The sequence below is a fragment of the Coregonus clupeaformis genome, chromosome 12 (assembly GCF_020615455.1).
Source record: "Coregonus clupeaformis isolate EN_2021a chromosome 12, ASM2061545v1, whole genome shotgun sequence".
NCBI classification, from domain to species: Eukaryota; Metazoa; Chordata; class Actinopteri; order Salmoniformes; family Salmonidae; genus Coregonus; species Coregonus clupeaformis.
The window spans coordinates 2,829,264-2,841,876 of NC_059203.1; the positions used below are offsets into that span (position 1 = coordinate 2,829,264).

Below are 12,613 nucleotides of genomic sequence, written 5' to 3' on the forward strand. Positions count from 1 at the left end.
AGCAGGAGAGTTGGCTAGAGACGGCACGCTCAAGAGTTTTGGAGAGAAAAGAAAGAAGGGATACTGGTCTGTAGTTGTTGACATCGGAGGGATCGAGTGTAGGTTTTTTGAGGAGGGGTGCAACTCTCGCCCTCTTGAAGACGGAAGGGACATGGCCAGCGGTCAAGGATGAATTGATGAGCGAGGTGAGGTAAGGGAGAAGGTCTCCGGAAATGGTCTGGAGAAGAGAGGAGGGGATAGGGACAAGCGGGCAGGTTGTTGGGCGGCCGGCCGTCACAAGTCGCAAGATTTCATCTGGAGAGAGAGGGGAGAAAGAAGTCAAAGCATAGGGTAGGGCAGTGTGAGCAGGACCAGCGGTGTCATTTGACTTAATAAATGAGGATCGGATGTCATCAACCTTCTTTTCAAAATGGTTGACGAAGTCATCCACAGAGAGGGATGAGGGAGGGGGAGGAGGAGGGGGATTCAGCAGGGAGGAGAAGGTGGCAAAGAGCTTCCTAGGTTAGAGGCAGAGGCTTGAAATTTAGAGTGGTAGAAAGTGGCTTTAGCAGCGGACCGCAGGGAGTCTAGTTTTCCTCCATTTCCGCTCGGCTGCCCGGAGCCCTCTTCTGTGAGCTCGCAATGAGTCGTCAAGCCACGGAGCAGGAGGGGAGGACCGAGCTGGCCGGGAGGATAGGGGACATAGAGAGTCAAAAGATGCAGAAAGGGAGGAGAGGAGGGTTGAGGAGGCAGAATCAGGAGATCGGAGGGAGAAGGATTTAGCAGAGGGAAGAGATGATAGGATGGAAGAGGAGAGAGTAGCGGGAGAGAGAGAGCGAAGGTTGCGATGGCACTTTACCATCGGAGTAGGGGCAGAGTGAGTAGTGTTGGAGGAGAGCGAGAGAGAAAAGGACACAAAGTAGTGGTCGGAGACATCGAGGGGAGTTGCAGTGAGATTAGTAGAAGAACAGCATCTAGTAAAGATGAGGTCAAGCGTATTTCCTGCCTTGTGAGTAGGGGGGGACGGTGAGAGGGTGAGGTCAAAAGAGGAAAGGAGTGGAAAGAAGGAGGCAGAGAGAAATGAGTCAAAGGCAGACGTAGGGAGGTTAAAGTCACCCAGAACTGTGAGGGGTGAGCCATCCTCAGGAAAGGAACTTATCAAGGCGTCAAGCTCATTGATGAACTCTCCAAGGGAACCTGGAGGGCGATAAATGACAAGGATGTTAAGCTTGAATGGGCTAGTGACAGTGACAGCATGTAATTCAAATGAGGAGATAGACAGATGAGTCAGGGGAAGAAAATATAAGCCACTTATGATTCCCACACATGGCAGTGTCATTCTTTCTAGCAATCTGGCCATCCAGAATCACAACAGGCTGACTTATGCCCCATGGAAGAGTCCACATCGTTTTCGTGACATTGTCAGCCAACTCTTGCAAATACAACAACCGTCTTTGTGTTTGCTGAGCTGTATCTCCAATTCCGTATGTCCATCTTCTATAAATTGGAAAAAATGTTAACAGCTACTATCCAGCTTCGTTTTTTCAACAGATAACATAACGCGCTAACGTTAGCTAGCTAATTGAGCTGACGTTACCAAAAGTAGCTAGCTATCTTTATTAGTACTTTTTAAGCATATTTGGACAGTACTTGATTAGACAGTAATTGGTTAGTTAGTGATACTTTGTCGGATGGTGAACAGAGCTCCAGCAGTTGGATTCAGTGTCCAGATAGCTCATCAATAAATGTACTGTCAAAACCCTGCTCATAAAATGTGCCTGGTTGCTAATGAAGCAGCACTGCTAGCTAGACTGGGTAGTCACTCACGTTAGTTAGTTAGCTTAACGTTATCTGTCAGTGCAGCTTTTGAATCAACATGTTGAAATGTAAGTTACTAAAATCTGGCTTACTGTGAGGTCAATAACTCTGAATAACATCAACATGGGCTAACAAAATGTGTCATAGTAATAGCAATCGAACAGAGTTCACCTTCTCCTCTTTGCGCTCTCTCCCTCAGAAAATGAACAGCCGACCCAGTGTTGCCAAATCCTCAGTAAGGAAAGTAGCTATTGGCTGTCCTAAAAGTCGCTAAATGACGTCATCGCCTAATTTGCATAATTGGACATGTGCATGTAATGTGATGAACGCTGTAGGAGAGAGGAATAACGTTGTGGGAGAGACAAAAAGTGAGTAAAAAGATGCGCGAGGACTGGGCCGCCTGTGAGTGCTTTGGGACGGGGGTGGGGCCCCCACGTGAGTGCTTTGGGACGGGGGTGGGGCCCCCACCCCCACGGCAGCACCCGCTTCTCGTTGAGAAGAGTAAGATCGATACGTGCTTTCACGTCAGAGTCTCCAATAACACCAGAAAAAGTCTCTAGATTTGTCGCTAGTCGCTTTTTTGAAAATGTGTCGCTAGAGGGGTCTGAATACTCGCTAAATATAGCGACAAAGTCGCTAAGTTGGCAACACTGAGCCGACCGTGCGCCGTAATAATTTTTTTGGGGAACGAATAAAAAATGCCTTTGGAAAACCACTTTGACTCCGCCCCCTAAAGTGCCACCGTACACAGAAATGCTGGTTTTAGGTCAGCACTAAAAAGGCTGGGCAGGCCAGGGCTCATGTTTGGAGTATTCATTGCAGTGTGTAGCCTAGCTTGTTTTACACAATTCCAGCAGGGCAAAATACTCGTGGCTGAGACAAAATCATTCAGAAAGCCCGGATCTGGTGACGTCAATGTGACATCATTCAACAGACAGGTCAGGTGAAAAGTAATGTCTAACTTGTTCACCATAAATTATGTAATCACTGACACCTGGTGATGAATGGATGATCTGTTCTACTATGGCCATTAAAGGTGTTACACCTAGAATTTCTCCCCTATGTGGAAGCTAGGTGAATTGCAACAGCACTAGGCTGCATTCACAACAAATCTCCCCCACATCCCATAACATGGCAGAGACTCGCATTTGAGCCCTTTACTTTTGGTTTTGGTCCACCATCTTCAAACAGCTTTAAAAACTATACTTTTTGTTATTTAAAAAATATATTTCACAGCGATTTAGATGGTAGAATGATTCCATACACTATTCAGTGCTTGTTTTCTCACATAAACTGAAATTGAGCGAACAGTGTAGAATTTTAGCAACCAGGAAATTACAGAGCAATTTCTACATTGGCCACTTGCTCCGATTTCCACTAGATATCACAGCCACAAAGTCAAAACAGCATTCCCATTTTGACAGGAGATGCCGCTCCGGCGGGAGAAATCAATAGGCGAATATCACAGCCAATCACAACACTGGCGGGTAAATAATACTTTGAAACACTATCATTACACCACTGCAGATATACTGTATTATGGCAATTTTCAGAAATTACAATGCAAAAATTCACCCATCACATTTTATGCGGTAGTCTACAATTGGTGCAGAAGCCTCACGCCATATACCTCATTTTTAAATATCCTCCCACTTCTCTGAACAGCTCTTTTATGTCAAGATATACATCAAAGAAGTGGGCTGAGCCATCATTGTGGCACAGAGTAGGGAACCACTATGATCTGTGTGGTCCAGAGACTATAATGGCACCATCTTAACGCTGTGAACCAACCCCGCCCCTGCTGCTCCCAATTTTCTCAGTGCATTCCTGCACAGTTCAGGAGTCTGTACAAAAGAACATGTGGCATGGCATAAAAGTTACCTAAATCGACATGACATAGCACAAAACGTACCTAACAATGCACCAGGGCAATAAAACTGATTTTAAAAAAAGAAAAGAGAGATATGATATAGGCCTACAGTAGCAACCTATTTTGGGAAATTCTCACTTTTTAAAGAGTAGGCTACAATTATAGCCTACCACTGGTTTAGCCCAATCTTTCCAAGGGTTGGTACAAGCTATTTTTAGCATTTCACCTCAGTCAGAAGAATGCCAAGGCTAACCTAGTATTTAATGAACCTCGTGGCATGGAGTACCTCAAATTACCTTTGAATCATCATACTTTGAAAAAGCAAAAAGGGAATTCTAAGAAGAGAACACCCATTTATAATAGAGGTTCTCACACAAATTAAAGGACAGCCTTGCAAAAAATGTTGTCTGCTAAACAGGACCCTCATAGATGTTTCAGGTCATGAACATGAATCATAATTGTATATTTTGCATTCACACTTATTTTTCTCATGTGTATTCTGCAATTGGTACAGTATTTTACATTTTTAAATTTTTTGTCATTTAGCAGACGGTCTTGTCCAGAGCGACTTACAGTTAGTGAGTGCGTACATTTTTCATACTGGCCCCCCGTGGGAATCGAACCCACAACCCTGGCGTTGCAAGCGCCATACTCTACCAATTGAGCTAAAGGAGGCCTATGAGGCCAGTATGTTGTCTGTTAGTGATTCACTACTCAAGCGAAAAAAATTGTCCCTATACAATGTCAATTACTGTACATACATTTGGGTATTGAATGTTCTAGGCAGTTTACCATGATTGAAATCAGTGGTTTGGAGTTTTGAAAAAGATGCCCTGTGTCTGAAAAGTCTTGTATCACATGTTTCTATTACTGTCAATCCTCATTTTGGAGTGGCTTTTGACATTGCTCATCGTAATGTTATTTAAAGAAATTACCCACTGGGCACACACAGGTTGAATCAAAGTTGTTTCCGTCATTTCAACGAAATTACATTGAACCAACGTGGAAAAGGCTACATGTTGAATTGATGTCAGTGTCCAGTGGGTACTGTCATCACAATAGCCACGAGTCATGTGACCTATGCAAAGAGAGCCACTCCCCTTTTTCCCCAACTTGCCTATATAGACAAAGGATGAAGAAAGATAGAGAGTTTGTGTGGATTAGAGAAAGAGAGTCACTTCATCCTCCCTCCAGTCACTGAAGCTGAACACAGGAACAACTATTTGAACCGGTGAAACCCTTGGGAGCTGAGTCAACTCATTTGCCACAGAGATATTGCCAATAACACACTGTAAGTATTGCAGTTTATTGTGTAAGCCCATTTGGGGGGAAAGGGGGGATGGGGGTATGAAAATAGATTTTAGATAATGAAAAGTCTGCACAAAGGTGGTAGACAGACCTAGCAGGCTCAGAATTCAATGTCCCCAGGATTTGATGATTTGAGTTGAGAGGACAAGGACTTTTCTTATTTCTTAGTATTGTTGCATTGTCGAGAAGGAACCTGCAAGTAAGCATTTCGTTGGAAGGTGTATCCTGTACATACGACTAATAAAACTTGAAATCTCTCTGTGTCAACTCCACAATGGCACAAGCAAAGGTGAGTGTGGGTTTGACTTTCAGGTACAGTCTACTAACAAAGACTTTAAAGAATTTAATCAAAGTTAGAAACGTATATCCTGCTGAGATTCATTTAGGTAATATGAGATGGAACAGAACACAATGCTGCACTTTTTCCAGACTAGTTTGGATTTGTGTTTTAGGATTTGGGATGACACAACAGAGCGAACTAGCAAGGCTTCACAAAAGTAAAGGGCTACAAACTGGTTGTTACCAGTCAATTCAAACAGTATTAAGTGGATGTTGAAAATACTGTTTATGTACACAGTGGTTAAGCAGTCTGTATTTAAATCCTATGGTTACTGTAATGATGTCTAAGTATGTCTTCTTGCATTGATTCCAACACTGAGATGACAGATGTTTGGTAAAATCTCAATACATTCTTCTGTGTTTCAATTTATTTTATGTGACTATGTAAGTTAAAGCTTAATTGATAAGGACCATTGATCACACCAGTGGAATTGAAGGTGCTGTGTTTGACTAATGATAAAATGCTAACTTTGAGATGGTCCATGGAAGATGTTGAAAGTAGACTGATCATTTGAAAAATAATTAAACGATACCCCGGCCCTAACCAAACACAGCAGTATTGCAGCTCATATTTGCTCAACAAAAGTAACAAAGCATAAGCCATGAATAACTTTGAAATAGCTATAGGCCTATTTTCCACCAATAAATAATCAGATCTATGCAGAAACAGAGAGCTCCTTTTACATATTCTTTTGGGATAGTCACCTGTTGAAGTGTCCTGGGTGAAGGAATGTTTTTTGAATTTTCAAGTCTCTCAGTCCAGCACCTGATTCCCTTTTTGTTCAAGCTGGGCTGAAGTGCATTTGGGTACACTTTTTTCCCCATTGAAATAGGAGCTGAGGCTATGAGTCCTTATGACTCATACTTACAGGGCCGGACCTAGCCTTTTGGGGTCCCTAAGCGAGATTTGGTTGCCCCCCACCTCACTGGCAAAACATTTTAGTGGCCTCTCTTGACAACGGAGATAATTGTCACGAGTTGCTAAGCCAGAACCCAGAAGCAGACCAGGACAAGGTAAGTTGAAACGAAGGTGAGTGTTTATTTACAAGTTCAAGAGTGATGCTGAATAATCCAGGGAACAGAGCGGGCGGCGTTGATTAGTTGTTGGGGGTGCAGTGGTTGATCCCATCCTGGGTCGGCAGCCGCCGACCACCAGGCAGAGGTTGGATGAAGGTTCCGGACGGGTGACTGCAGATGGAACAAAACGGGGGTAAGTAAGCAACAAACCAACAAGGTGCAAAAACAACAAAACTAACGCTAGGCTCTAAGACTGATACTCTGGTAAACCTACTGTTCATGGCTAACGATCCGGCAGGGGAATGGATGTTAGGCCAGAGCCTAAGAAGGGTGATGATCAGGACCAGGTGTGCAGATTGCTGATGGGATGCAGGTGCGGAAATCAAGAGAGCTCCCCGGAGCGTTCCCGAACCCTCGGGAAACTGGAGATCACGAACAGAAAACTAGTCACCAGACAGGACCCGACTCAGACTGCCGGGATCGTTACAGTACCCCCCCTCCGACGAACGCCACCGGGCGGACTCCCCGGAGCGCCAGGATGGAGGCGGTAGAAGTCACTGATGAGGTCAGCATCTAGGACCTGTCGCCGCGGAATCCAACTCCTCTCTTCAGGACCATACCCCTCCCAGTCCACGAGATACTGGAAACCCCGGCCCCGCCGTCTGGAATCCATGATGCGACGCACCGTGTAGGCAGGACCACCTCCGATCATCCGAGGAGGAGGAGGAGGAGGCGGAGGAGGCAACAGAGGACTGAGGAAAACAGGCTTGAGGCAGGAGACATGAAAGGTGGGATGGACTCTGAGCGTCCTCGGGAGTTTGAGTCGAACTGCCACCGGATTGATCACCTTCTCCACCACAAACGGACCAATGAACTTCGGTAACAACTTCCTAGACTCAGTCCGTAACGGAAGATCCCGTGTGGCCAACCAGACCCTATCTCCGATGGAATAGGTGGGAGCGGGGATCCGGCGACGATTCGCCTGGAGCTGATACCGGTCCGAAACTCTAAGGAGTGCCTTTCTGGCCCGATGCCAGGTCCGGTGGCAACGACGAATATGGGCCTGAACAGAAGGCACTGAGAGCTCCTTCTCCTGAGAAGGGAACAGGGGAGGTTGGTAGCCATACAGGCACTGGAAGGGAGACATCCCAGTGGCAGATGTAGGGAGAGTATTGTGGGCATACTCAACCCAAGGCAACTGAGAGACCCAGGAGGTGGGGTTGGAAGAGACCAGGCAGCGTAGCGTGGATTCCATCTTCTGGTTGGCTCTCTCCGCCTGACCATTGGATTGGGGGTGAAAACCAGATGTGAGACTGACTGTAGCTCCAATGGCCAAACAGAAGGACTTCCAGACAGCAGAGGTAAACTGAGGGCCACGGTCGGAAACGATATCACTGGGCAAACCGTGGACCCTGAAAACCTCCCCTAACCAGGATCTCGGACGTCTCCGAGGCAGAGGGAAGCTTGGCAATTGGCACAAAGTGGGCGAACTTGCTGAATCTGTCCACGATAGTCAGAACGACCGTGTTCCCCTCAGAAGCGGGCAGCCCAGTGACGAAGTCCAGGGCCAGATGCGACCATGGTCGCGGGGAATAGGAAGGGGGTGAAGTAGTCCAGAGCTGGGCCGATTGGTACTCTTATTCTGCGCACACACTGGACAGGCAGCAACAAAACCCCGAGTATCCTCGGCCATGGCAGGCCACCAAAAACGTCTGCGAAGAAACGCCATTGTCCGAGCCACGCCAGGGTGACAAGCCATCTTGCTGGCGTGGGACCATTTGAGGACAGCAGGACGAACCGACTCAGGCACAAACAACCGACCGGGTGGACCGTTACCGGGACCGGGCTGAGTCCGAAGGGCCGCCAGCACCTCCTCCTCAATCTTCCACATAACTGCTCCCACGACGCAGTTCCGGGGAGAATTGTCTCGGTCTTGGACCCACTCTCCTCCGTCTTGGAGAACATCCGGGACAAGGCGTCCCGCCTTGCCGTTCTTAGATCCAGGTCGGAACGTCAGGGAAAACTTGAATCGTCCGAAAAACAACGCCCACCTGGCCTGGACGGGAGTTGAGACGTTTAGCCGATTGCACGTAAGCAAGATTCTTGTGGTCAGTCCAGACAATAAACGGTTGCTCCGCCCCCTCCAACCAGTGGCGCCACTCCTCCAAGGCAAGTTTCACCGCGAGAAGCTCCCGGTTACCCACATCGTAATTCCTCTCCGCAGGCGAAAGGCGACGAGAGTAGTAGGCGCAGGGATGGAGTTTACTGTCCGTGGAGCATCGCTGCGACAGGATGGCGCCAACTCCCACATCAGACGCGTCCACTTCAACGACGAACTGACGGGCCGTGTCCGGTTGAGAGAGAATCGGTGCGTTGGTGAATCGCCTCTTCAAATCCAGAAACGCTCGATCCGCCTCCGGATTCCACTTGAAGGTCCTGATACTGGAAGTCAAGGCAGTTAACGGAGCGGCCACACGGCTGTAATCCCGGATGAATCTGCGGTAGAAATTCGCAAACCCCAAAAATCTCTGGAGCTGCAATCTCGTACCGGGCTGGGCCCATTCCAGAACCGCTCTAACCTTCTCCTGGTCCATCCTAATCTCTCCCCTGGAGATGATGTACCCGAGAAAGGATGTCGTGTGGGCGTGAAACTCGCACTTCTCGGCCTTCACGAACAGGCGATTCTCCAACAATCGCTGCAGAACCTGCCGGACATGCTGGACGTGGTCGGAAGGTTCCTTCGAGAAGATCAGAATGTCATCCAGGTAAACAAACACAAAGAGACCGATCATATCTCTCAGGACGTCGTTCACCATACTCTGGAATACCGCTGGAGCATTGGTCAGTCCAAACGGCATCACCTGATACTCGAAGTGACCCATCGGTGTATTGAAACCCGTCAACCACTCGTCCCCCTCTCTGATCCGGACCATGTGATACGCATTGCGTAGGTCTAGCTTGGTGAACACCGTAGCACCCTGTAAGGAGTCGAAGGCAGAACTCATCAAGGGCAGGGGATACTTGTTCTTGACCGTGATGTCATTCAACCCCCGATAATCAATACACGGTCGAAGAGAGCCATCCTTCTTACCCACAAAGAAGAATCCTGCCCCCAGGGGTGATGACGAGGGACGAACGAGACCAGCAGCTAGGGACTCCTTGATGTAGGTCTCCAAAGCCTCACGTTCAGGTCGGGAGATACTGTATAACCTACCCTTGGGGTAGACAGCTCCAGGGAACAGGTTGATGGCACAATCATATGGTCGGTGGGGAGGGGAGTGACAGAGCCTTCTGCTTACTGAAAACTTCCCCAAATCGTGATATGTCTCGGGAACCAGGGACAAATCTGGGGGGTTTAGCCTCAATCACCTGACTGGGAACCGAATGGGGGCAGGCAGTCTTGAGACAGTTAGCATGACAATCAAGGCTCCAACTCGTTACCTTGCCCGTCACCCAATCGAACGTGGGATTGTGCTCCTTCAGCCAGGGGTATCCAAGGACCAGAGGAACATGGGAAGACGGCAGAATGAAGAATGAAATCATCTCAGAATGATTCCCCGACAACCGCATCTTAACCGGTTCAGTCCTCATCGTGATACGTGCCAGACTACTGCCGTTCAGAGTGGTCGCTTCAATGGCTTCCGGCAATTGCTCCTTGGAAAGCCCCAGCTGTTCCACCAACTCGGCATCAAGAAAGCTTCCATCGGCACCTGAATCGATAAAAGCGTTAATCGCTAAGCTCTGATTCCTGTTCACAAGGGTAGCCGGGAAACGGGGTCTGACAGAGGTACTGAGAGGTTGAAACTGGCTCGCTAAAAGTCCTCCCAACTTTAGCGAGCCGGGCAGTTTGACGACCGCCGGGAACAAGTGGAGATGTAATGTCCCGAGCTACCACAGTAGAGGCAGCAGTTGGTCTTACGTCTATGTTGACGCTCCTCCTTGGTTAACCCGTGCCGCCCCACTTGCATGGGTTCAGAATCGGGAGAGAGGACCTCTCCACTAATCCTTTGTGGTGGAGAATGATCGACGTGTTCTGGTCCACCACCCGACCCGACTGGGAACTGAAAAGCTGATCGATTGGACGGACCCCATTGCTTCTCCCTCCTTCGCTCTCGGACTCGATTATCCACCCGAATAGACAAGGCTACCAAGCTGTCCAGGTCACTAGGCTCCGGATAGGAGATCAACTCATCCTTGAGCTGCTCCGACAGACCCTGGTAAAAGGCCGCTTGCAGAGACTCCTCGTTCCACCCACTCTCCACAGCCAACGTCTTGAACTCGATCACGAAGTCGGCCACGCTACGAGTTCCTTGGTGAAGCGAAAACAGGCGCCTAGCTGCGTCCCTCCCTCGGACGGAATGGTCGAAGAGCTTCCTCATCTCGGCCGTGAACCCCTGGTATGAAGCCATGCAGGGGTCTTGTCGTTCCCAAACGGCTGAAGCCCACTCCAGCGCTCGACCACGCAGCAACGCAATCACAAAGGCTATCCTAGCCTTGTCTGTGGCATAAGAGTAGGGCTGTAGATCGAACACTAATCCACACTGCATAAGGAAGGAACGGCATCTTCCCAGCTCCCCTCATATTTATCCGGCGTCGGAACCTTGGGCTCACGGAAGGACACAGCTCCAGAAGCGGCAGGCGAGATGGGTGAAACCGGTAGTGGATCCTCCACCGGAAACTTGCGTTGGTTCTGGACCTCCGTCAGACCCGGTAGAAAGGTTCCGAACTGACAACGCGATCTCCTGTAGTACCGTGCTATGATGGCCCAACATCTTCTCCTGATGGGTAATGGCATGGCGAACAGAGTCCAGGTCCGCTGGGTTCATTACTGGCCGGATCGTTCTGTCACGAGTTGCTAAGCCAGAACCCAGAAGCAGACCAGGACAAGGTAAGTTGAAACGAAGGTGAGTGTTTATTTACAAGTTCAAGAGTGATGCTGAATAATCCAGGGAACAGAGCGGGCGGCGTTGATTAGTTGTTGTGGGTGCAGTGGTTGATCCCATCCTGGGTCGGCAGCCGCCGACCACCAGGCAGAGGTTGGATGAAGGTTCCGGACGGGTGACTGCAGATGGAACAAAACGGGGGTAAGTAAGCAACAAACCAACAAGGTGCAAAAACAACAAAACTAACGCTAGGCTCTAAGACTGATACTCTGGTAAACCTACTGTTCATGGCTAACGATCCGGCAGGGAATGGATGTTAGGCCAGAGCCTAAGAAGGGTGATGATCAGGACCAGGTGTGCAGATTGCTGATGGGATGCAGGTGCGGAAATCAAGAGAGCTCCCCGGAGCGTTCCCGAACCCTCGGGAAACTGGAGATCACGAACAGAAAACTAGTCACCAGACAGGACCCGACTCAGACTGCCGGGATCGTTACAATAATTTTAGTTTAAACATTTCCTGCAATTCTTGACATTTTGCCATGGGGAGTAGAGAAGTTTAGTAATTTGATAACATATTCCAGGCAATTCTACTCATTTAGCCATGGGGTGGAGAGAGAAATGTTTGCCGTTTTAAAGCTAATTTCCTGCAATGCTACACATTTTGCCAATACTTATGCTATGTTAATGATATCTGAATGAGAGTGACTAACAAAATCAAAGGGGGGCCCCTAGAGATCAGTGTTCCCGATCGGTGTGCCCGATCGGTGTTCGGCCATGATTACTACAAAGTTTAGATAGCTGGCTAGACTAACTTACCAATCTAAAAATTGTTAACTGATTGAGTGACTGTCAGTGACTGACATAACAAGAGAAAAACTGCTGATGCACAACCAAATTTTGAAATTGCACCTTGTGTATTCTACTATTCTAACACTCAACAGTAAATTGAGACCCTGAATGAGTTCATTAAAATATATGTTTAATTTTTTTTGGGGGGGGGGCCTAGCGGCCGGGGGCACTAAGCAACCGCTTATGTTGCCTATGCCTGGGGCCGGCCATGCATACACATCCTTATATAGTGGTGCAGCAGGTGCTGAATCAGTCAACTCTGACATGCTCTGCAGAATATCTTATTCAAGTGACGAAACTTGATGCAACACCTCAACACACTGTATAACATCACTAGTTTGCTTTGCTAGTTAGTTGACGGTATCTAGCAAGTTTGTTGTTTAGCTTCGTTTTTTGGGCTGCTCTTTCTTTGGGGGGCTGCTCTTTCTTGGGGGGCTGCTCTTTTTTTGGGGGGCTGCTCTTTTTTTGGGGGCTGTTCTTTCTTTGGGGGGCTGCTCTTTCTTGGGGGGCTGCTCTTTCTTGGGGGGCTGCTCTTGCCTATGTGTGCTGA

At 48.2% G+C, this 12,613-nt stretch overlaps 1 protein-coding gene across 4 annotated transcripts in view; it reads left to right on the forward strand.

The window, feature by feature from the left end:
* LOC121577969 (phospholipid transfer protein) overlaps positions 1-12,613 on the forward strand; it is a 59,675-nt gene that overhangs the window by 6,000 nt on the left and 41,062 nt on the right. The window contains exon 1 of one of the 4 annotated variants that reach the window (XM_045223662.1): positions 4,798-4,958. The exons of 1 other annotated variant lie outside the window; for it this stretch is intronic. The gene's annotated coding sequence lies outside the window, so the exon portion shown is untranslated. Of the gene's footprint in view, positions 1-4,797; positions 4,959-5,090; positions 5,265-12,613 lie in introns of those variants that run through there. 2 more of the 4 variants (XM_041891985.2, XM_041891988.2) reach the window with 2 other exon arrangements.